General features: G+C 43.0%; 1 long non-coding RNA gene and 1 other non-coding gene across 2 annotated transcripts; both read right to left on the reverse strand.

Annotated features, from left to right (window-relative positions):
• Positions 1-9029: 9029 nt before the first annotated feature.
• On the reverse strand, positions 9030-23793 carry LOC116754062. The gene is made up of 4 exons (XR_004349935.1): positions 23641-23793; positions 22534-22645; positions 18593-18654; positions 9030-9960 (listed from the first exon to the last, which is right to left on the reverse strand). It is a non-coding gene; the product is annotated as an uncharacterized LOC116754062 (long non-coding RNA).
• On the reverse strand, positions 14712-14833 carry LOC116754839. The gene has a single exon (XR_004350176.1). It is a non-coding gene; the product is annotated as a small nucleolar RNA SNORA26 (small nucleolar RNA).
• Positions 23794-24667: the final 874 nt, after the last annotated feature.

The following is a 24667-nucleotide window of genomic DNA, read 5'->3' on the forward strand; positions in this document are numbered from 1 at the left end:
CCAGGAAGATCCCACATGCTGCGGAGCAACTCAACCCTGACCTGCACTCTAGAGCCCACAAGCCACAACTACTGAGCCCGTGTGCCACAACTACTGAAGCCCACATGCCTAGAGCCCGTGCTCCGCAACAAGAGAAGCCACTGCGATGAGAAGCCCGCACACTGTAACGAACAGTAGCCCTCGCTCACCATAACTAGAGAAAGCCCGCGCACAGCAAGGAAGACCCAACACAGCCTAAATAAATAAATTTATTGGAAAAATAAAAGATGGCCTGTAGCTATGAAATGAAGCATCTAGAATTGGCTGCTAGATGTCTTCTAAAGCAATGCTGTATACAGAACTTCCTGTGAGGATGAAATGTTCTGTGTTTCATATGTCATGTTTCATATATACAATATGGTGGCCGCTAGCCACACGGATATTTAAATTTAACTAAATTAAAAATTCAGTCCTCAGTATGGTAGGTTGAACAATGGCCTCCAAATAGACCCAAATCCTAGTTTCCAGCACCTATTAGTTGTACCTTATATAACAAAATGGACTTTGCAGATGCGATTAAACTAAAGATCTTGAGATGGAGAAATTATCCTGGATTATTCACGTGGACCCTAAATGTAATTACAGGTGTCCTTATAAGAAGGGGAGAGAGAGAGATTTGACTGCAGAACAGAAGAAAAAGACAATGTGACAGCTGAAGCAAGATGCTATGTTGCTGGCTTTGAAGAGGGAGGGAGGGGCCTCGAGCCAACCTATGCACGGAATGGAGCTCTAGAAGCTGGGAGAGGCACAGAAACAGTGTTCCTTACAGCCTTCCAGAGGAGCGTGGCCCTACAGACACCTTGATGTTGGCCCAGTGAAACTGACTTCCAACTCTGGCCTCCAGAAATGTAAGATAATAAATGTGTGCTTTAAGCCAACAAGTTCGTGAAATTTGTTACAGCAGCCATAGGAAATTAATATACTCAGCAGCACTAGCCTCATTTCAAGAGCACACTCCTAGACAGTGCAGTTCTAGAATCCTCTGCCTGGTGAGGAAGCGTATCTCCTGGACAATACATCTTTCAGAATTTAGAAACTCTGAATGTGCTCCTGGCACCCACGATGAACTTCTGATACAATTACTTTGCATGGGAAAACCAAGCTAAGAAAGCTCACCTGTCTTCTGCTCAAGCAGATTATCAGACTCATAAATCAAGGCCTTTCTTTGACATCGTGATCCACCTCTTTCAAACAGTCAAGACAGTTTATAAATGGCCTCATTTTTGTCATGAAACTTGATACCAAAGAGACTTACTTCAATTCATCTTTCTCTTTGGAACACCAGAAACATCGTCAAGTCCAGTACAAATTATATTCTCTTGCTAAATGCCTCACGTAATAGTGATCTCGATGTCTTTTTGTTTGCTGTGTACACGTGCAGTCCAGGCAGGAGTACGTCAAAGGTGTGAGGGTGAAAGAGGCCCTTCTGATGTTTGCTTCAGAAGGATCCTCACACGATAGTCTTCACGGCATTGCATTGCAGATTACAGTTTTACTGCCTCTACCTGTCTGCACACGTGCGGAGGTTTTATAACAGTTAATAATTGTTAGGCAAATAAAAGAGCTACCTTCTTCAAAAATGGTGTGGAGAGAAAACCACCACTAAACAAACTCTATTAAGGCCATTACTAAATCACTCTGTATCACATTCCTTACCATCAACACTCTAAAACCAGCTGGAAAAGGTGGCCCATAGCCCACCACCGGCAACTTTTTTGTTTAAAATTTTTTTATTGTAATAAAATATACATAACATAAAATTTACCATTTTAGGGCTTCCCTGGTGGCACAGTGGTTAGGAATCCGCCTGCCAATGCAGGGGACACGGGTTGGAGCCCTGGTCCAGAAACATCCCACATGCCGCGGAGCAACTAAGCCCGTGCACCACAACTACTGAGCCTGCGCTCTAGAGCCTGCGAGCCTCAACTACTGAGCCCGTGTGCCACAACTACTGAAGCCCGTGCGCCACAACTACTGAAGCCCGTGCGCCACAACTACTGAAGCCCGTGCGGCTAGAGGCCGTGCTCTGCAACAAGAGAAGCCACCGCAATGAGAAGCCTGCGCACACAACGAAGAGTAGCACCCGCTCACTGCATCTGAAGAAAGCCCACGTGCAGCAACAAAGACCCAAGGCAGCCAAAAATAAATAAATAAATATTGTACAAAACAGCAAAAAACACACACAATAAGAAAAAATTTACCGTTTTAACCATTTTTAAGTGTACAATTCAGTGGCATTAAGAACATTCACAACGTTGTGCAATCCTCACCACTATCCATTTCCAGACATTTTTCATCATCCCCAAACTGAAACTCTATACCCCTTAAACAATACCTCCCCAGGCACCCTTCTCCCAGCCCCTGGTAACCTCTATTCCACTCTCTGTCTCTATGAATTTGACTCTTCTAGGAACTTCATATAAGTGGAATCATGCAAGATCTGGCTTATTTAACTCGGCATGACGTTTTCAGGGTCCATACATGTCGCAGCATCTATCAGAATTTCATTCATTTTTAAGGCTGAATAATACTCCATTATATGTATATACCACACTTTGTTTATCCAGTCACATCCATCTGTGGGTATTGGATTGTTTCCATCTCTTGGCTCTTGTGACTAACACTGCTAGGAACATTGGTATACAACAGAGGCATATTTTACTACTAGGCTATACAAACCTACTTAACCAGAATTTGTGCAGGGTGAGAAACAGGTTTAAAGTCTTCCCTAATTAGTGGTTATAAAATTTGGCCATACATTAGAATCACCTGGGGTGTTTTAAAAACTTTCCAGTGCCCATGCTGCAGCCCAGACCAATTACATCCGATTACCTGGGAGTGGGAGGCAGGCATCAGTATTTTTTGTAAATCTTACTAGTTGATCCCAATGTGCAGCCCAGTTTGAGAACTAGTGCCCTAAACAGTGAGCTAGTAAACACTGTTTCATCTAAAGTATTCTTCCTTTCCCTACAATATCTAAATCACACTTAGATTTCCCATACTTTCAAATCCAATTTAGCTGAATTAAATTCATCTTTATATTTTTAGGGTCTTTTAAGGTCTTCTAGCCAGAGCACTTATAATTTAAGTTTGGCAGGGGGGTGGGTGGGGGGGAAATCTCAGATGTACCTACCATTAGTACAGAAATGTGTGCTCCTATCAGACAAAATGAATACGTTCAAGAATACAAAAATTAACTTTTATGCAATTAGATCTAATAACAAAACTAGACACATTTTCTTTCATTTCAGGCATAAAAATTAGCTCCCACTTACACAATTATTTAATATTGCTTTGGAAATCCCATGCTAATGTAATTACACATGAAAAGAGAAAAGCACCATTATTTGCTGGTGATGCAATTGATAATCCTAGAAAATCCAAAGGAATTAGGTTTAAAAAAAAATCCTGGAGGTATAAAAATAGGTTAATCGTGAGAAAAAAAAAGAAAGTCAATAGGATCCTTGTATAACCAGTCATAACCAGCTGAAAAATAAGAGATCCAATTGAAAACAGTCACAAAAATATATAATACTTAAAACAACAAAAGATATAGTACATATTTATTTGTTTAGTCATCAACTATACTGGGTAGTGCTACAGAGAACAGCCTCTGGAGCAGGCTGCTTGGTGCCCACCCTGGCTTCCACCCTTAGTAGTTGTAGAAATTGGGAAGTTATTTAACCTCTCTGAGTCTTAGTCTAACCATCTGTAAAATGGAGATGATAACAGTATCTACCTCATAGAGTTGAACAGGTTACACGATTTGAAAATGTAAAGTGCTTAAACAGTCCCTGCTACATAGTAAGTACCATTTCTGTGCTAGCTTTTAACTTTATTACTGGCAGTCTTTTGAAAAAGGAATTGGACAGATGGAGAACTATAGCATATTCTTGAACAGAGTGAGTTTACAAGCATAAAGGATGAAGGAAGACAGAAAATAATGAATCACTGGGTGCATAAGAAATGAAATCTGAACCTTGAGACTAAGTATTTATATGTCTGTTTACCCTATTTAATTTATAATTGCATAAATGTGTAAATTATAGCATTTAGATTTTAATATAATTCTAATTAAATATAGAGAGAATACTAAATATAAATTTAAATGGAAAAATAAATGGATTCAAATATAATATATATTATACATAATATATGTGAAAGAAAAGGGCTATTACCAGCTTTTATAGCCTATTATGCAGCAATTACAGACTAGTAATGGTATAGTAGAACTCTACTTCAATTTAGAAGAATTCAGAAACAGGCACAACCCCAAGAAGTTTAAAGAAGAAAAAAACAGAAAACCTGGCTGTGTAAGAGTTTTCAAAATCAAAGGGATAAAGGAAACTCATGAATACATTTTGATAACTGGATAGAAATGTGAAGAATAAGAATTTAAACGTAAAAGCTTAAATTAATGGAGAATTATTAGAGAATGATTTTTTGAAACACATCAGTGGAAGAAAAGTCAATTTCTCTCTTCTTTGAAGAACTCAATAGAAAAAAGACATCTGAATTTTAAATATCTGTAAAATGGAAAACAAAAGCACAATAACAGAATAGGAAGTTTAAAAATCAAGTATGACACAGAATTAATCCATCACTTCTCCCAGTCTTCACTTCGGCGATCCTGGCTCAGAGTCTCTCTTACCTTGACCTCTGAAATAGCCTTTCCTCTAACTTGTCTCTCTGGTTCCACCCTTGCCTTCCTAAAAATCCATTCTCTGCAATGACAAGCTGAGTGATCCTTTTTAAAGATCTTAATAAGACCTGGTCAACTCTCACACTTAACACTCTCCCTTGCTTTTCTGTGGCTTTTAAAATTTAAATCCCTCGTCAGGCTCACATGGCTGCATGTGATCACTCACCTCCCCCCAGTCTCTGCTCTTGAACGGTCCCACCTGAGTCTTGTACCAGCTGTTTCCTCTGCCTAGATTGTTCTCCTCAGCCCATCTTCACGAGGCTGGGTCCTTCTTGTCCTTTAGGTCCAGCTTAAATATGTCTTCCTCCAAGAAACTTTATCTGAGTCCCCAGTTTAAGGTAAAAAATAAAAAACTAACATTTGAGAAGTGTTTCTCTGTATGTCAGGCACTTTCGGACACTTTACATGCAAAATTCAAGCACTCTCACGAGAACCCAACAAGACAGACTCTATTATTATCATTCCCATTTTACAGTAAGGAAACTGAATCCCAGCAAAGGTATGTAAATCCCAATATACTGCAAGAAAGTAGCTTATCAGAGTAGTAGTGCCAGCTACTCACAATCATATCACTACAGCACTTTCCACAGTGTGATTCTGTGTGGGCTCCAGACTCGCTCTGTCACTAACACTAAATGTGCTGGTTTTCATCAAACATCTGGAGAAACTTCTGTACCTTTCTGTAAATTCTCTTTTAATTTCTCAGAAATGTCTAAAAGGGGAAGAAAAAAGTCCATGAAAACTATAAAACTTCATGCTTTTAGCCAGTGAGAAGGTAATAAACCCTGCCTACAGAAGGTGTGTTTTCATGCAAACTATAAAAACAAACAAACAAACACATTACATTACATTGTGTCTCCTCTTGACAGAATGTAAACCTATGTCTGCCTTGTTCACTGGGGTATGTTCAGCTCGTAGAACAATGGCAGGCACATGGGAAATACTCAACTAATGTTTCCTGACTGTTGAACAAATGGATGAGTACATAAGGGAATAATTAAGAAATCAACTTGATAAGAAAAAAAAAAAGACCAGGAGAACCAAAAGGTCACTTTTATTCTTTTTTTTTCCAACATTTTTATTGGAGTATAATTGCTTTACAATGTGTTAGTTTCTGCTTTATAACAAATTCACTTTATAACAAAGTGAATTCACTTTATAACAAAGTGAATTTTATAACAAAGTGAATTCACTTTATAACAAAGTGAATCAGCTATACATATCCATATATCCCCATACCTCCTCACTCTTGCGTCTCCCTCCCTCCCTCCCTAACCCACCCCTCTAGGTGGTCACAAAGCACCGAGCTGATCTCCCTGTGCTATGTGGCTGCTTCCCACTAACTACCTATTTTACACTTGGTAGTGTATATATGTCCATGCCACTCTCTCACTCCTTCCCCCTCCCCATGTCAAGTCCATTCTCTACATCTGTCTTTATTCCTGTCCTGCCCCTAGATTCTTCAGAACCATTTTTTTTTAGGTTCCATATAGAACCATTTTTTTTTAAGATTCCATATATATGTGTTAGCATACGGTATTTGTTTTTCTCTTTCTGACTTACTTCACTCTGTATGACAGACTCTAGGTGCATCTACCTCACTACAAATAACTCAATTTCGTTTCTTTTTATGGCTGAGTAATATTCCATTGTATATATGTGCCACATCTTCTTTATCCATTCATCTGTCGATGGACACTTAGGTTGCTTCCATGTCCCAGCTACTGTAAATAGTGCTGCAATGAACATTGTGGTACATGACTCTTTTCAAATTATGGTTTTCTCAGGGCATATGCCCAATAGTGGGATTGCTGGGTCATATGGTAGTTCTATTTTTAGTTTTCTAAGGAACCTCCATACTGCTCTCCATAGTGGCTGTATCAACTTACATTCCCACCAACAGTGCAAGAGGGTTCCCTTTTCTCCACACCCTCTCCAGCATTTATTTTTTGTAGATTTTTTGATGATGGCCATTCTGACTGGTGTGAGGTGATACCTCATTGTAGTTTTGTTTTTTTTTTTTTAATTTTTATTTATTTATTTATTTTTAGTTGCATTGGGTCTTCGTTGCGGTGCACAGGCTTTCTCCAGTTGCAGCGAGCGGGGGCTACTCTTTGTTGTGCTGCGTGAGCTTCTCCCTGCAGTGGCTTCTCTTGCTGTGAAGCATGGGCTCTAGGTGCGCAGGCTTCAGTAGTTGTGGCTCTCTGGCTCTAGGGTTCAGGCTCAGTAGTTGTGGTGCATGGGCTTAGTTGCTCCGCGGCATGTGGGACCTTCCCAGACCAGGGCTCGAACCTGTGTCCCCTGCCTTGGCAGGCAGATTCTTAACCACTACGCCACCAGGGAAGTCCTCATTGTAGTTTTGATTTGCATTTCTCTAATGATTAGTGATGTTGAGCATCCTTCCATGTGTTTGTTGGCAATCTGTGTATCTTCTTTCCCACCAGCCATTTTTAAACCATCTGCTAGCTGCAACCTTATCTCAAGGTTGTTCCCCCGTGTAACTGTGCAACCATTTCAGACCCCAATTAATCCTTATTTAACAAGCACCCTTACTTCCTGCCAGCTCCCATTATAATTCTTGATAAACAAGTTATGTAACAACTGTAACCTTGCAGTTTTTGCCTTAATAAGTCTTCCCTATTTGGTAGTCTGGTGGAACACAATTCAAGTGCTTCTTGAAGCTGTCTCCCATCTTAATTCTATTTGTAGATTAAGGTGTTCAAATCATTTATCATTGTAACAAATATCATTCAAAGGATTACTCTTAATTCTAACAGAATTGATTACAATGGCCCCTGCTATCTGGCATCTTTCATTGAGTCTTGGTAAATGTTGATAAATAATTCAATGAATTGTTAAAACATCTTGAGGCTTTTCAGTCGGCGAATAAACTCTTTTGCCAACTAATCTTGTGCTCCATCTGTTACAAAATGATGGAAAGAGAGTATCCGTCCTACAAAATAACTTAAGATCGAAGTATCAAAAATGTGTCCATTAATAATTTTGAAACTATTTTCTATAACTTTTCTTGCCCTACGAACTTTACATAAGGAAGCAGAAAAGGTGCATATCCTTTAACGCAATATTGTGTGGCTAAACACACCTCAAAATCACTCATGCCAGTTGACAGAGTAAGACCTTATCCTTCCAAGAGACTTTTTCTAACATTCCAATTACTACACTCTCATTTCACTTTTCCTCCTAACTTTGTTAGAACTCAATGGTGTGAAACCACGGCTGAATAAGTAGATTTGCATATATGCATAAGGTTTCTAATACCCGAATACTTGAAAAGGGAAACAAAGCAAGCCATGATCAGAACTCCAAAATGGCATATAATCACCTTTATTCATAAGTTTTCGGAAATTTACATCTGACAACAACGAGTGCCAAAGTTCAAACCTGCTACTCATATTGGCTGTAAGTGAGCTCTATCTTACGTTTAGTTAAGCAATGCCCAAGGTCAGCTTTACATGCATTACTTAATCCTCACCACAACCCTCTTCATTGTGATTCAACAAATATGCTTGTCCTCGTGAAGCTTACATTCTACCAGGGAACAGACAACAGGTATACAAATAAGTTTATAATCTAGTGTGTCTCAAACCTCTTTAAAAATGACCCTTGAGCACTGAATCCCAAGGGTCAGTAGCTATCAATCTTCTCCTGAAAGGAAATTCGTTAACAATAAACTTTATATCAGTTTTTGTCAAAAAGGCCACGGAGAAAGCAGTGGTGGCCTATCAACCCTTTACCGTTTTTCTCCATTTTACAGAAGAAAATTGACATTGTGTCAAGAATCTAGATTTCTTTTCCGATCACTTCCCCCAATTGCTTAGAACACTCCTGCCACTCTAATTCAGCATCCCATGACCCTCATCTATCCAGGTACCACAAAATACCCAATACTGAAAGCGGAACGCTCATCTTTTAATGGTTTCTCTAGCTTCAGTGCAAGAGTTTAACTACTGTTTGCTGACACACACAGGAAAGGAACAATAGAGGAGTTCTGCTCAGGAGGCCCCCCTCTTACTATGCCCTGTATCACGGGAACAGTTTTCATATTTTATCTTCTTTTGATACCAATATCACTATGAACAATAAACCCACCTCTAAGGATGTACCCAGAATCCTGTTCATTTTTTGGCACAGCTTGAAATAACTTTTGAAATAATTTTCTCTATGTGAAGTTGTCAATTTGCTATAACGTTCATTAGTTCGTTTATGTTCAACTTTCAGTTGTCTTTTTGCAAAGCTAAGTATATGGACGTATACATACAGGCATACCTCGTTTTATTGCTTCACTTTATTGCACTTTGAAGATACTGCATATTTTACAAACTGACGGTTTGTGGCAACCCTGTGTGGAGCAAGTCTGTTGGTTCTGTTTTTCCAACAGCATTTGCTCACTTCGCATCTGTGTCACATTTTGGCAACTCTCGCAATATTTCAGACGTTTTCATTATTATTATTATATTTCTTACGGTGATCTGTGAAATCACTATTGCAAAAAAGATTGACTTGATGAAGGCTCAGGTGATGGTTAGCATTTTCTAGCAAGAAACTAGTTTTAATAAAGGGATGTGCATTGTTTTTTAGACATGTGGCTACTGCATACTTAATAAACTACAGTATAGTGGAAACGTAACTTTTATTTGCACAGGGAGACCAAAATATTTGTGCGACTCCCTTTATTGCAGTGGTCTGGAACCAAACCCGCAATATCTCCAAGGAATGACTGTGTAGTTTTTCTTCTTTCCTCTGCTCTATGAAAGGTTGCACACTAGATACCAGTTCTGCAGCTTGCTCTTATTTTCAGTAATGGTATAGTCTTAGTTCCCCAACCAGGGATTGAACCCATGCCCCCTGTATTGGGAGTGCGGAGTCTTAATCACTGGACCACCAGGAAGTCCCAGTAATGGTATAATCTTTAGCAAGTTATCTACCCTTCCAATTTATTCATCTGTAAAACGGCAAGAACGCTGTGTGAGAATTAAACAGAATAATGTAAGGACAGGAGCAACGGAGTGACACGTACAATACGATAAATGCTACCTCCACTTGGTTCCTACAGCCCCCCTCGCTGCTGCTGTCCATAATCATAAGACAGCTACAACTCATACCAGACAAACGACCCTTTAGACCATAGATTAAATGCTCACGGGAAATCAGGAGAGTACAGCAGATCATCCCAGATTAAATGGTCTACAGCTTTCTCCCTAAGGGAAATAAAGAGAAAGTTTTCAGTCAGTTATTAAACACACTGAGACAAATTTAAAAGGATTTCCACAGAGCCTGTGTACATGTACAGTGGATTCTTTCACCTTCCAACAAAATCAAGGTTTCCAAATTCCCTTGTATTTGAACACATTCTCTGGTGTATCCAGAAAAGTCTAAAAAGTGTTACTGGGACGAAAACTTTTTCTTTACCAACTTACGGTGAAGTACTTGGGGGCCTGTGAATTAACAGACGGATTAATAGGAGCCAAGATTATTATACATGTAGGCAAAAGCATGCTGTAGGGAGTAAGGATTTATATACCAGCTTAATAGGATGGGGGCGGGGTGGGGAAAGGTATTAAGGCCTCAGTGGGAAAGTATGGAAGGTTCTCCCAGGATGTATTTACACAGTTCCTTGGCAGGTCCTGATGCAAGACAGGGCTTACAGCAGCTGAATACTTAGAAAGACCTGCTTTACTTATCAAAGGGAAGTTCAGAGAAAATTTTTTTTTTGGTGTTTTTCTTTTTCCAGCAGCTGCTGTTTGTTCAGATGGCCTCAGTTTCAATAGTCATTATGCCATTTTGGTGAGGTTAGTCCCTTCATTTCCCTGTTATAACCTATCATGAAGTTTCACAAGCAAGGAGCTGGGGCGATTGCTGTGGGGAGACATGGATTAGAAGTCGGGAGGTAAGAGATCTGCGAACAAAAACACAAGATAACAAGGATGAATACGCATAAAAGAGCAAATCCCAACACACAGCCCCATCTTTCACTGAACCAGTCTCTTATTCTCGAGGTCAGTCCAATTAATCAACGGTGCTTCACTCATTTTATGTAGGATGTCAACCCGTTCCTTTATACGGTTCAAACTGTCCTGTACTTCTTTCGATTTATTTACATACAAGCAGCACTGTCTGCCAATGATGGCACAGTGTTCCCTGTTGGGCAGCCTGTGTAGCCAGGAGACGGCGATTTCAGAGCACAGAGGCGAAACTGCTAACCCCTGACGGATGTGCTTTCAAGGTCTGCGGGGTGCCAGTGAATCCTTGTTCCATGACTTTGGAAACGTTCAGAATTGCTTCTTCTAGATCAGAAGTTTTCAAGCTTGGAAAAAGGGTCCTTACTGAATCAGTATTGCGATACATGAGTGGCTTGCCTACAATGTCTGGTTGGATGCGTCTACGTGGTGCTACTTCATGCCTGAAGGAGCCCAGGTTTATAATCCGGCTAGCATTTAAAGTGGGATAACTAGTGAGGGAAGGTACCAGGTAGCTGAGTCCACAACGCCCTGACCATTTAGGTGGGAACCCTTGATATACCTTATTGCCACATAAAATAAACAGACCAGAGGTGTTCACAAACAAGGTCAGAGTGGAACCTGTGACCCACCAGGTTGGAGTCTGGTGTCCATGGTGGCCTTTGTCATTAGTTATGTTGGCATCTGTATATCTCCATTTCCCATGTGCCTCTGTCAGGCTGTAAGAGCAAAACAGGCTACGAAATATCGGGTAAGAGGAGACCTTCTGGTTCTGGTTCTAGCAGCTACCGAGCAAGGTCATTCCAGAATTTTGGTCGACCCATTTGAGGCCTGGGGTATCAGGCAGACCAACCAGGGGAACGGCTGAGCTGTTCCAGGTCCTATTTTTGTGGCCTGCAGGCCAGGAATACTGTCCAGTGACTATGCAAACATTTGTATCATTATAATAATCAGTCTGGAACTCATTTATAACGTCTCTGGAGGATTTGAAGGTGTCATCTGTGGAATCAAACCAGTGTTTGATTACAGTATTGTTTTGGTATGTTACCTAGGAAAGGTCCAGTGCCGTTTTTATTTTCAATGCAAAGAGAAAATTTTCCCTCCAATACCCTCACCTGAGTGAAGGACAGACCTCAAGCCTCCATGGGGGTTCCCCAATGCCAAGTCACTCTGCCACAGGAGGAAGCAGAGTGCCTTCCATACATCCGCTGTCCAGAATGGGTCCACCAGGTGCTTGCACTGGCAGGGACAAAACCTAGTTCAGGTTCTGGTGCGTTATTTAGACGCTGACATAACCAGCAATTAGACTTATTAGTTAAGATGGCCAGGGTCTGAAAGATTGGTGTGAGTGGGTGCTGTGGCCATGCTAAAACTGTTGAAAAAGCAGTAAGAATTCGCTGAAGCAAGACATAGTCCGAAAGGGAGCCCGCAGTGGGGGAACAGAGGGAGGATAGGTTTAGACAAGCAACCTCCAGTCAGTCCTTCTGTAACTGAAAGAGGAAGAGTTTTGTTTAAATTTCTGTGTCAGAAAATTTTGCAGGTCAGGCAGAGGTTGCAAGGGAAGATAAACGGAAACAAAATTCTTGATCAGAGATCTTGGGTAAAGCTGTCTACTTTGTGGTGTCGTCTGCTTCTGGAGCCTGAGTAAGCTCTTGAAATCCTCAATTTGAGGTCACGCATAGGGATGGCCTTCTAATTGTCCGGGGCGGGGGGGTGATGACATGGATCTAGCTTGGTATCGCATGCGAATGCAGGAGGACTTTTATTCTGATGACAGGGTAGACGGTTAGCAGTACTTCCTAAGGCCTCTCCCAGCAAGGTGACAATGTATGTTTTCTTCTAAAAATGTTGATGTATACTCATCTCCTGGAAGAAAGGGATGGCAAGGCCTGTCAGTGAGGACCATGCTTTTTTTCCACCTGTTGATGAGATGCACCAAGTATAGACGTTCTTGTACATAACTAGTCAGAGTACTGAATAGTTCACTCAAGTCCCCATGTTGCTTGCCCAATCCAGGAATGGAAGGTTTAGAGATGCCAGCTGGCACTGGGGTGACTAAAAACTATTTCAAAAGGGATCCATTTGAAGTATCCTGGATCTGTATAAGGGCCAGGGATAATGCTTCTAGCCATATAGGTCTAGTTTCTAGATAGATTTTTTTTTCCCCTCGGCATTCTTTTTTATGTCTACATTTTAAGGTCTTCCTTCCCCTGAGGATAAGGGATGGTAGGGACTATGAAATGTTAACAAATATCCTCTCAGAGTCTTTGTGAGCAAGTGATTTGTTTCTGCTGTAAAATGAGTTCCTTGGACAAACTAATGGTTACCAGTGGAGGCGGGGGGAGGCAATATAGGGATGGAGGACTGGAGGGTACAAACTATTGGGTTTGTAGGCTGCAAGGATGCACTGCACAACGCGGGGAATACAGCCAACATTTTGCAACAACTGTAAATGGACTGTAACCTTTAAAAATTGTATGAAAAATTAAAAAAAAAGTTCCTTCGTCAGATTCAATTCATAAAGAAATGCCAAAACAAGGAATAATCCAAGGTACTAGTTTGTTACATCTGTTGTGGCATCAGTATGTCTAGTTGGCTAGCACAGACCATCCACTAAACATGCAGACAATAACTAAACAGTGAAAAGAGCCTAGGGCTGGAGGTAAGTCTAAAAGTCCACCTGGAGTGCCATAAAGGACAGTGTGGGTCTTGGAGGACTTCCTGAGCTACACTGGTTCCCTCCAGAAACTTGGTAAGATTTATAGGTGGTACACTGGGAAATAATAAGTACCAGTACCTGCAGAGGTCAAGAATCTGTGGAACTGCCAAAGTGTGCTAACAGCCTGACAGACCCTAAAGGCTTATCTAGTCGGTATAAATGTTTGTAGCCTTCCCTTTTGCCAATGTATCAGCCCTAGGAAGAGCTATGGGTTTTGTAGCTTGGGCTGATTTTCTCGTGGGCAGCATGCAGCAAATGTTTGCTCTGGGATAGCCAGCTTCCCTGAAAATTTTGTTTACAAGAACCATCACATAGAAGAGCATGTCTGGCTTGCTAAAGGACACGTCCAAGAGGTCTTCTTGTGGTTTAGAAATCATCTCAATGGTTGTAAGGTAACCATGTGGAATGGCTCTTTATCATGAGGGGTTTAAGAGTATTAGAGGTCCAAGATGATGGAGGGGTAATTAACGGGCTTGTTCATAGGTGGTCTGTCATTGAGTAGAGAGGTGTTGTGTTTTACGGACTTGGAAGGACTGATACAGCATGGGAACAAAAAGGTGAAAAGGGGAAACTTGTGTAAGGCTACTGGCTTGTGAATCAGGGTGGCAGCCAAGTTAATGTACTTAGGCACAGGGGTATGTCTGATCCCATAGGGTCCAACTGACATGAGAAATATTCTATGGGGTGTATGTGAAAGGGAAAAGGTTGTCCTGGAATACCTGCATCTATCCCACTCTTCTCATGGCAATATAGGTGGAGAGGTTTGTCAAAACTGAGTAATCTGAGGGCTAGGAGATGGACAATGTGAATTTCAATGCTTCAGTAAAGGATTCTGTGGTGTATCTGGGAGGAAGGCATATAAGGGTTTGGCAGGGGCAGCAAAGTTGGTAATCCACTGGTGGCAAGAGCCAGCTACCCACAAAGGTTTGCATAATCGTTCATCTTTGGGAGAGGGATGGACAAAATTGAGTCAAAGCATTTGGGGTGAGTTTTTGCATACCCTGAGATATTTCATGACAGGAGGAGGTAACTCTTGTTTCTACCCAGTGAAGTGTGACTCTGGAGGTTTTATGACCTTTGTCAGCTGGTGCATTTAGATGTTCTCAATTTATAGTCTTTATATCATTCTAGTGGGTTGTCACTGCCTTCAATGACAAATACCAACACTTGTACTATCAATGCTAAGGTTAAGTTTGAATCCACCGCTTCTGCTCGGAGCTGTGTAAAAATATCACAAAGGTGCTCACAATGAAAGGAAATTTTCTTCTGGTTCAGCTGTGACTCCAGACAGGATCCAAAGAGGAGTTCTACAATCTCTTCTCTGGGTTTTACGGAGACTTTCTTTACCCTTCTGTGTTAGCCTCTTAAGGCACTGCGTCAACCTTAAAAGGGCACAGGAAAGGGTGATTTGGTTTTTCACAGGGTTCTCTACAATTTCCTGCATTCCTCTCTCGTCAATGTCCGTGGACCTCAGCAGTTTCTTTAACCGAGTCTGAAAACCCACTAGAAGCAGCTGTTCTGCTTGTGAACGTCCGTTTCCTTTGTTAAAGGTGAGCCGGAGACACGTGCTTGGGAATCCTCCGGTGGTCACTGACCACGTGCTCGAGCCCGCGTCATTTCATTTCACTCAAAGACAGGCACATACCTGCGCTTAGAACTCAGGCCGCTGCACCCGCAGTCGCTGGAGACAAACTCCCCAGGCTCACAGTCGGTCCGAGACCCGCTGTTGCCGCCGCAGGCTGGGCCTGGCCCGAACCCGCTGCAAAGTAGCCGCGGCTGCGCCCTGGGGAAGCAAAGCTTAAACTTGTTACCACACGCGGGCCAGCAGGCCGGGAAGCCTCCGGGAGGCTGGGCGCAGTGTGTGTGCTTCGTGCGGCCCCGGGACGGGCACTGCCGTCCCCTCCCTCCCACCCCTCCCTGGACCGCCGAGGGCTGCTCTACTCCTGCGTTCTGACCGCCGGGAGCAGCGGAGCTCCGGGTGGGCAAAGCTCGAGGGGACGCGAGGCGAGCCCAGCCCCACCCGGGCCCGCGGACCGGCCGGGAATCCTCCCCGCCGCAAGAGGCCAAGAGACCGCATACCAGGGTAACACTCACCGCCCAACTCCGTGGGACAAAGAGACCCGCAGAGACCCAGCAGGTGGGGCGGGACCTGGAGGAGGGCTGCGGGGCGGGCAGCCAACCCCCGGGACGGTTGGGGAGGGGGCAGGACGGGAGGAGGGCCGTGGGGTAGGCAACCAATCCCAGGGAAGTTTCTGGCCGAGAGGGGCGGGGCCCCCGGCCTTTCGACTTTGGCTGCGGCGGGAGAGCTAGCTGACTGTGAGCCGAGCGTGCTTTTTGGGGCCTCAGGGAGTCCGCGCGCGGAAACCGCATCTATCTGGCGCTTCCCCAGGCCTTAGCCCTCGTGCATCTGGTTCTCCCAGGCCAACGTTCCTTCCACAAGAACTCTCCCAGCGAGGCCTTCTCCTGTATCCTCTCCTCAGGTTAGCGCCTGGTCCAGGGCTCCCGGTCACACAACCCCCTAGAATGCTGAGCTGCTCGTTCCTATGCCACAGTTTGAGTGCCTACTATGTGCCATGCACCCTTCTAGTCTTTAAAAAGGCGAAACAAAGGCCTTTGATATTCTAGTGGAGAACAAAAACAGAATCAAGTTGTAAAAATAAAATGTCGTAGGGTTAATAAGTGATAAGGAGAAAAACCTAAGTATTTTATTACAACTTGGAAAACTAAAGATAGAGACAGTAGTCTTTGCTGTGAACAAATGCCCCTTACGGCACTAAGAAACAAAGAAGCAAAACTTATCATGACTAGCGTTACTGTGCTGCTTTGGAAAATATATTTCACTGTAGAAATAACTGAATATGATGGAAGGCTCTTTACCAGAGATCCCGAGTAGGGTCCTATTTGGATCCATATTGCAGAGGGGACCAAGATGGACAAGGACAATGGCCCTGGGCTGCGGGACACATGGTCCACAGTCCTGGTGGCAGTCACTAGTGAGAGGCTGCTCGGGAAGGAGGCTAACTGTCATGGGGATGGGATAGTGGTCTTCAAACCCTTCAGATTCCCAGGTCTCCTCTCTCAGCCCTGAATAGGCCTGCAGCCTGCTTTATCCTTCCCAGTGTTCTCTCAGCTGGGGGGAACCCTTCTCCCAGAGCAGCACCAATCCCACTGCTCTGGTCTGGGCTCCAGTCCTATTGGCTTCCTCAGCCCTCCCAGGCTATTTATTTTTTATCTCCTGCCTCTTCAAATTTCTCTTTTGCTCTTCAGTCTGGCTCAAGAAATGGGTGTAACCACTATTCACACTGCCCTTTGCTTATGCTGATTCACTGCCCCATTTATAACTGTTTATTTCATTGATGTCTCTTTTCCTCCCTCTCCCTTCTAAATTAAATTACCTTTTATTTTCCCCAAGCTATTTTTACCTTCCAAAACATGTGTGTTTTCACAGTACAGCTGAGTAAAGCCAGGGGTGAGGGGAACAGTGATTGTGAAATAAAGTGGAAAGAGAGAAATGCTCAGTCCTTGGAAGGAATTGCCTCCTGTTGGGCTGTGTTTATTCATTTATAGAACTCATGTGTATTGAGAACTACCATATGCCAAGCCCTGTGGTAGACCTAGAGGCACACAGATAGTAAGAAAAAGAAAAACAAACAGAACAAATCATGGACCTTGCCCATGTGGAACTTTTAGTCTAGTGGGTAAAACATATTAATACAAGAATCACCTTCTTAAAATGTGAAATTACCACTTAAGAGCTAAGATGGAGGTCAGAGACTCAGCTGTGAGGTTGAGGAAGGGGTGATTAAGCAGAAAATTGAAGATGAGTTTATGAGGCAAAGCAGAGGAGCCTGGGGTTTAGTTCCATGTAGAGGGAAGAGCATGTGCAGAGTGTGGGCTCCAGGAAGGAGCTCAGTGCATTGATGGGAATGTACGAAGGCTGCTGTGACTTCTGCACAAAAAGCCAAGGGATGGGGATGGAGAGAGATGCAGGATAGGCATGATATAAACTGGGCTTGGGGGTAGGGGACTGGGGTGTGGAGGGCGGGGTTATCTGGAGATGCTGGTGGCTGTCAGAACTTGTAGACCATAAAATTGCCCATATATTAATGCTCATTAACAATGTGTTGTATACATGCAGGTCAGTAAAAGTTGATGTTTGCAAGGCTGGCATGTGTTCAGGCCAGCATGTTGAAGACAGTAAGAGCTAACCTTTATTGCCCACTTACTACATGCTCTGAACTCCTTAAACTGCTCTACACAGATTAGCTTATTTACTCCTTTCAGCCACCTACCGGGTACACAATTTCTCATTTTGTACCAGAGGACCCACATATTGCTAATATTTTTTGAGAGCTGTTCTCCTGCCACTCTAATAGTTTAGGTGGCTGGTAAACATATTAGGAATTGTGAGCACATCCAAACAGTGGGTCAGGTTCCTCCCCAACACGTGTACACAAACATAACCTTAGGGAAGGAAACTGAAATCATAGCTGCAATGGCCAAATGGTGGGCACAGGATGGCAGCATGGAATTCTCAATTTCTGTAACTTTGAACGTGCTTTTCCCTAAAAGTGATTGTGGAATTTCAATTAGAACTCTGAGAAAATCTAGAATTATGTTGATAGCCATATTAGAAGTTGCATGTTGACGAGCTGAACCTGAACAATGGTACTTGCTGTCCTATAGTATTTGATTATACAGGATTTTAAATATTGCTTTTTCTTAAAAAAAAAAGCGCTCTTTAAAATAATTACATGTTATCCATGAGAAATGGAGTATTGCCTGCCATTTCAGTAAACAAAGGATGTCACAGTCATCAGCGATTGCAGCCGCAGCCGAAGGTAACCTGGTGAGCCCCGAGGGAACTCAAGAAGGAAAAGAATACCTGCCATCTAGCAGCCATCAGACTGCAGCCACTCCCTATGGTGAGTCCTGAGGAAACACCGATGTGAAAACACTGGATACTGGCCCGAGAGTTGAGCTGCATATCAAAGGAATGATTTCAGTGAGCCCAGATTCTTGCATCTTACTATGCATAGAAAAGCGCTAAATTCCTTAACTTGAGATATCTGGTTTTCTTTAATTTACAATCATCTTTTGACATTCAGACTACCTGCCCTTTGTTGCAAAACTCCTATATGTCCTGGCCCTTACCTCATCTCCTTGGAGCAGTTCTCTCAGGGTTACTTGAGATGCTACCTCCCGGGCTTGAAGTCCTAAAAAGTTCCACCAAATAATACATAACTCTCAACTTTTAGGTTGTGAATATATATTTTTAGTCAACATCCATTATGCTTAGCATCCAATGTACTCTATGAAAGTAGTATATAAATTATATTTGGCCAGTTAAACTAATTAGCATAATGTATCCAATTGAAAGAACAGCAAAAAATGGACTATTTAATTCTATTAAAGAAAATGGAGTGAAGAGCTAGACCTGCTTCTTCAGTAGCACAATTTAATGAGACTGCTTCAGATGAGTCCTGTTCTACATCAGAAAAGGAACACAAATCCCTCCAGCTTCTATTTCTGGCTCTACCACACACAGGCTTTGCTATTATACCCAGAGCAAGATGGAACCTGCTTTTTTTCCATCTGCAAAATGTAGGCAATGCTTTTAGCCTTTTTCACAGGAGGGGCAGGATTAATGAGAGCCACAAATGACCTTGACCTGTTTTGGAACTGCAGATGCCTTTTTATTGCTATATTTTCATGAAAAATGAAAATCTGGATTTTTTTTTCCCTGACGAGTTAATATTAGGCTAAAACTTTAAAGTCTGGAATATGTACTTTATCAGCTGCTCTTTAAAATTCCAGTATCCAAATTTAAACAAAAGGAGAATAAGATAAATCTTTCAAGTGATAATCAAAACAGTAGGAAGTGAAAGGGTTGCCTTATAAATTGAGGTCTATTTGTTTTTTCAAAACTGTTATTTTCAGTAAGATTAGTAAGACTGAAATACATTATTAAAGCCATGTTGAATGAGGCTAGCTTGCTGGAAAAAACATGCCAAAAGTAAGTTGGCGTGTCAGGATATGGTCCACGTGTTTACATGTCAAGCCAGTTGAGAAGTTTGTGATAATCTGCTTTAAAATGATTGTTGATCACTGTGAGATCTTTCCATCAATCCCAATACTGATGCCGCAGGCCTGGGATTGATGGTACATGAAGGAAGAAAAATTCTTAAACGTGGTGCTTTTGCAGAGCTCTGACTAGTCAGAGAATATCTTTTCCATCCTAGGCAATGTTACTGGTCTACATCACTGTAGGAGAATGCAGTCCTTATTTCAGCAATTAGGTCAGACACACATTATGATTTACTTGTTTTTGAAAGACAGAATCTAAGTCAGAATCATAAGGAACAAAACCAACTATTTCAAAATACACAGCTGGTTAGTAGGAAGTGCTTAATTCCCTATGCCTATAGGTTCCAGGTGGAGGTATTTCTAGTAGAATAACATGCTTGTCTGTCTCTGCTCCCTTCCTTCCTCTTCCCCAGGGAAGGTAGGGCTTCTCTCCTGGATGAGTTTGAAGAAGGAGCAGAGCAGGAAGGGGCAGCCTCTCCCTACCTCCAGGGCTCTGAGGCCAGCTGAGCTGCAGTTGCTGATGTGAATTCTGTTTACTGCAACTGAGTCCATGTAACATATTTGCTTTGTGCTTCTGGCCATGCTATTATTAACCCCCGCTAGGGGTTCTCCTTCTCCTTCCCCAGACTCCTGGGGACTCTCATTTTCAGCCTCATGGGTGAAGGGTGGTCTCACTTCCATTCATGCACTTAATTGGGCAACAGGCACTAACTGAGCACCAGCTGTGTTGAGCACCGGGCTACATGCCTGGGATACAAAGATGATCCAAACATAGTCCTGGTTCTCCAAGAGTTCATGGATGATGGTCAGACAGTAAGTGATGTGGTCGAGGTAGCACCAGGCACTGTGGAGACAGAAATGAGACACAAAACCAGCCCCAGAAGAGTTCCAGGAGCAGGGCCTCCTTCCTCAGGTTGCCATGTCCCAGAAGAGATGGAGGTGGAGGTAGGCTTGAGAATTTTTTTTTTTTTAATTTCTATTTTTTTTTTTTTTTACAGTAGGTCCTTGTTGGTTATCTATTTTAAAAATAGCAGTGTGGGGCTTCCCTGGTGGCGCAGTGGTTGAGAGTCCCCCTGCCGATGCAGGGGATACGGGTTCGTGCCCCGGTCCGGGAAGATCCCACATGCTGCAGAGCGGCTGGGCCCGTAAGCCATGGCCGCTGAGCCTGCGCGTCCGGAGCCTGTGCTCCGCAACGGGAGAGGCCACAACAGTGAGAGGCCCGCGTACCGCCAAAAAAAAAATAGCAGTATGTACATGTCAGTTCCATGCTCCCTAACTATCCCTCCCCCCCCCACTATTCCCTCCCCACCCCGGTAACCATAAGTAACCGTAAGTTGGTTCTCTAAGTCTGCTTCTATTTTGTAAATAAGTTCACTTGTATAACTTTTTTTTTAGATTCCACATATTAGCAATATCATATGATCTTTGTCTTTCTCTGATTTGCTTCATTTAGTATGATAATCTCCAGGTCCACCTATGTTGCTGCAAATGGCATTATTTCATTCTTTTTAATGGCTGAGTAGTATTCCATTGTGTATATGTACCACATCTTCTTTATCCATTCCTCTGTCAATGGACATTTAGGTTGCTTCCATGTGTTGGCTATTGTAAACAGTGCTGCAATGAACATTGGGGTGCATGTATCCTTTTGAACCATGGTTTTCTCTGGATATATGCCCAGGAGTGGTATTGCTGGATCATATGGTAGCTCTATTTTTAGTTTTTTAAGGAGTCTCCATACTGTTCTCCATAGTGGCTATACCAATTTACATTCCTACCAATAGTGTAGGAGAGTTCCCTTTTCTCCACACCCTCTTCAGCATTTATTGTTTGTAGATTTTTTGATGATGGCCATTCTGACTTGAGACTTGAGAATTTTGAACAAGTTCCAGATCCAGAACAAAAGGCTTTGTGAAGCTGAGTTTGTGCTCAGACGAAGAGGAATAGTTAGATGTGGGCTCAGCAGAGGAAGGAAAGGAAAGTTCTGCAGACGTTACAGAAAATGTCAGTTTAGATTTGGGGGCTTAGAAACAGCACTCATCCCTCTTTTTGATGGGGCCTTATTGGCACTTTTTTAAAATTGGGGTTAGAGAATCAGGGCTAAGGCATAAAAAGGGTCCATTTACTAAAATTCTTATAATACATCAGGAAAAATTATGTGTGTGCTTTAGGTATTTTACTGCCATTTTAGAGGAGGTTTATGGTTTCTTAAAAAGCTTCATTCATTATAACGTGCATACTTGTATAAACAAGTTGAGGAGAAAGCTTAATTGACATTAATCCCAAAGGTGTTGATGGGAAGGGCTTTTTTTTGTTTGTTTGGTTGTCTTTGAAGTGAAGATCAGAGGTGATTCTTTGTCACCCACAAAACTTTGATGTTTTCCTGCCCTAATGCTCACAGTCAGGATGTAAACACAAATATACACTGGCAACATCCACAATCACTTTATGACTAGGTGAGAAATTTGTTAAGGAAAATATTTGTTACTGCTCAATGTGGCTTTGAAATGTTCCTGGGCCCCCTGGAGGGAAAGCTGGTTCTAGAATAGAAGTATTAACATCCATTAACAAACAAAGTCTACGTAAAAAGCCAGTTTAACACACTGCAAATGAATGTATCAAGATGGCAAAGAAAAAATAAAAAGGTTGGTGGGGGGATGGGGGGGACACTTGCTTTAGTACAGTTGGAGTGGGAGTGTATAAGGATGTGAATCTGACTGAGTTTTGGAGCCGGACAGGCTCAGCTTTGAATCCTGGCTCTGTTATTTGCTAGCTGTGTGCCTTCAAGCAAATTACATCTTCTCAGCTTCCTCATAAATAAAATGGAGATAATATTGCTGTTAGGATTAACTGCAATTACATAGTTAAGGTGCCTAATATATAAGTGCATGCTCAAAATGGTAGATATGTCGATCTTGAGCAAAACAGTCATTTCTCAAAATTTTAACTGATGTCTTAAAGGATATGGTATGAATTTTAAGTGTACTAAATGCCCCCAAATGCCCTACCTTGCCAGCTCTTCATGGTATGATATTGGCTTATGTGTTTCATTGTTGCCATGGATGCTGAAGATGCCAGAGAGGATTCATCAAAGGATATGGATGAAACCTGGTAGAGAACCTGAGGACCAATTTATTCACACACATAACTACAATTATTCCATATGTTGTATTAACACAAGCATCGATGAGTTCTGGTTATATCTGGCTGTCTCTTACAAATATTATCCTCTGCTTAATTTATAACCTGATATACCTAGGTGGAAGTAGTACTTTTGTTAGGTAGTTAGACATTAGCAGCAAGGAGGTGACAGTGGTGAGAAAACCAAGACGAAATCAAGTCACACACGCAGTCATCTGGGGACTCTCCCTTGACACCACCCAGACAGGTAAAACTATGGTCGTGTGGTGGGCAGTTTATCCTTATAATAGAGGGGCACAGTAACACAAGGGGAGGTCCCCCGGCTGCGCATGCCCAGACCAGATAGGCGTATAACCTATAGTAAACCCAAACTCATTATACCATAATTATAAAAAAATCTACATGTGGTTTTGCCGCCCCACCCCCACCCCGTGGGCGTTTCTTAGCGATTCAAGGGTGAGAGTATGCGCAGCAGTAAACTTGTTACATAGCTCGCGACTGTCAATCAAATAATGATCCCCTGTCACTCACCCCCGCCTTCCTGCAAAATGCTCCTTAAAAGCACCCTTAAGCGTGTATAGGAATGCTGTTTTCCATTCGCAGAAACAGCCCGCTCTCTCTCCCTCTGAGAGTGTACCTCTGGGTCGATAAAATTTGCTTTGGCCTTGCTTCACTTCGCTGAAACAGCCCGCTCTCAGAAACAGCCTTCTCTGTCTCTCTCTGTCTCTCTCTCCCCTCCTCCCCCTCCTCCTCCCGCCTTCTCTCGCCCCCCTCCCAGAGTGTACCTATGCTTAAATAAACTTTGCTTTGTGCTTAAGCTTAACGGGGTAGTTTGCAATTCTTTGCTTACTATCGTGAACCGAGATTGCTGGTCTGGGCCTTCCGTTGACCTCCTCGGCTCAAGCTATTTTGTTATAACGTACGTCCACCCCGTGACACTGCTCTTACCGTCCACCCCGTGACACTGCTCTTACCGTGAGTCGAATCCGCAACGGTACGTTTGGGCCACGGCCTAGTAGCTCCCCCGGCTTCCTGATCAGAGGTATGTTTGCGACGCCTACTTTGCGGCTTCCCCATGCCTACTTTGCGGCTTCCCCGCGCCTGCTTTGCAGCTTCCCGCAGCCTGCTTTACGGCTTTCCCCGCTTTCATGTTCGAAAAAGGTAGGATTGCGCCCGCCGGCTGAGTAGCACCTTCCCGGGGTTTCGTCCATTTGCATGTCAGTTGCCTCGCCTGTCTTACATGCCTCTGCTCCTTGCCTCATTCACCTGAGAAAGGACTACTCTGTCGCTGCTAACGTGAAATGGCCCTAATGCTGTTTTATTTTCCTACAACTCTCCTTCCCGGCCTCTCACTTGCGTCCTTCACCACTGCCGGCAGCAACGGTGGACGAATTGCCACCTTCTGACTCTGTTAAGTGTTTACACCTCTCCTGTCAAATCGACCTCCCTGATCAGCTTCCTTGAATCACGGCTATAGAGAAGGCTTCACACCTCTCTCTGGCTCAGCTTACTAGACCTCCTAATCATTTTTTCTGTCACTGACTGGAACCGAGATCAACAGTGGGACTCTGGGAGGTCTTTTTCCCACTTTCATTTCGGGGCCCTTTTTTCCTCTTCTGAGACTCGAAGGAGCTTCTGTGGATAGGTCAGGCTGATGGCCGCCCCAAACACCCAATCTGTTATATTTGTGAGGACTTCCAGCAGTTCCATACACCACTTTTTGGCCAGACCGCTCTAATTTGGGATCCCCTCATTCTTTTCCTTGTCGTCTCAAACATCTGTTTTACATGGTCCCTAAGGAAAACCAACTCTTCCTCCCCTCAGCCACCCAGAACAGTTTCCATCACTTACCAGACCTTGCCGATCGCCAGCCTGTCAGGAATCTCCAGGGACTTGCCTTTACAGTCCTGATCACCTGCATAGGAGCCTTGGCCCACTGGCAATGGGAAAGAAGGAATAGCCACGCTATTATGAGATTCAGGAGCCAGAGAGTACAAATAA

Source organism: Phocoena sinus, chromosome 5 (genome assembly GCF_008692025.1).
Source record: "Phocoena sinus isolate mPhoSin1 chromosome 5, mPhoSin1.pri, whole genome shotgun sequence".
Classification (NCBI taxonomy): domain Eukaryota; kingdom Metazoa; phylum Chordata; class Mammalia; order Artiodactyla; family Phocoenidae; genus Phocoena; species Phocoena sinus.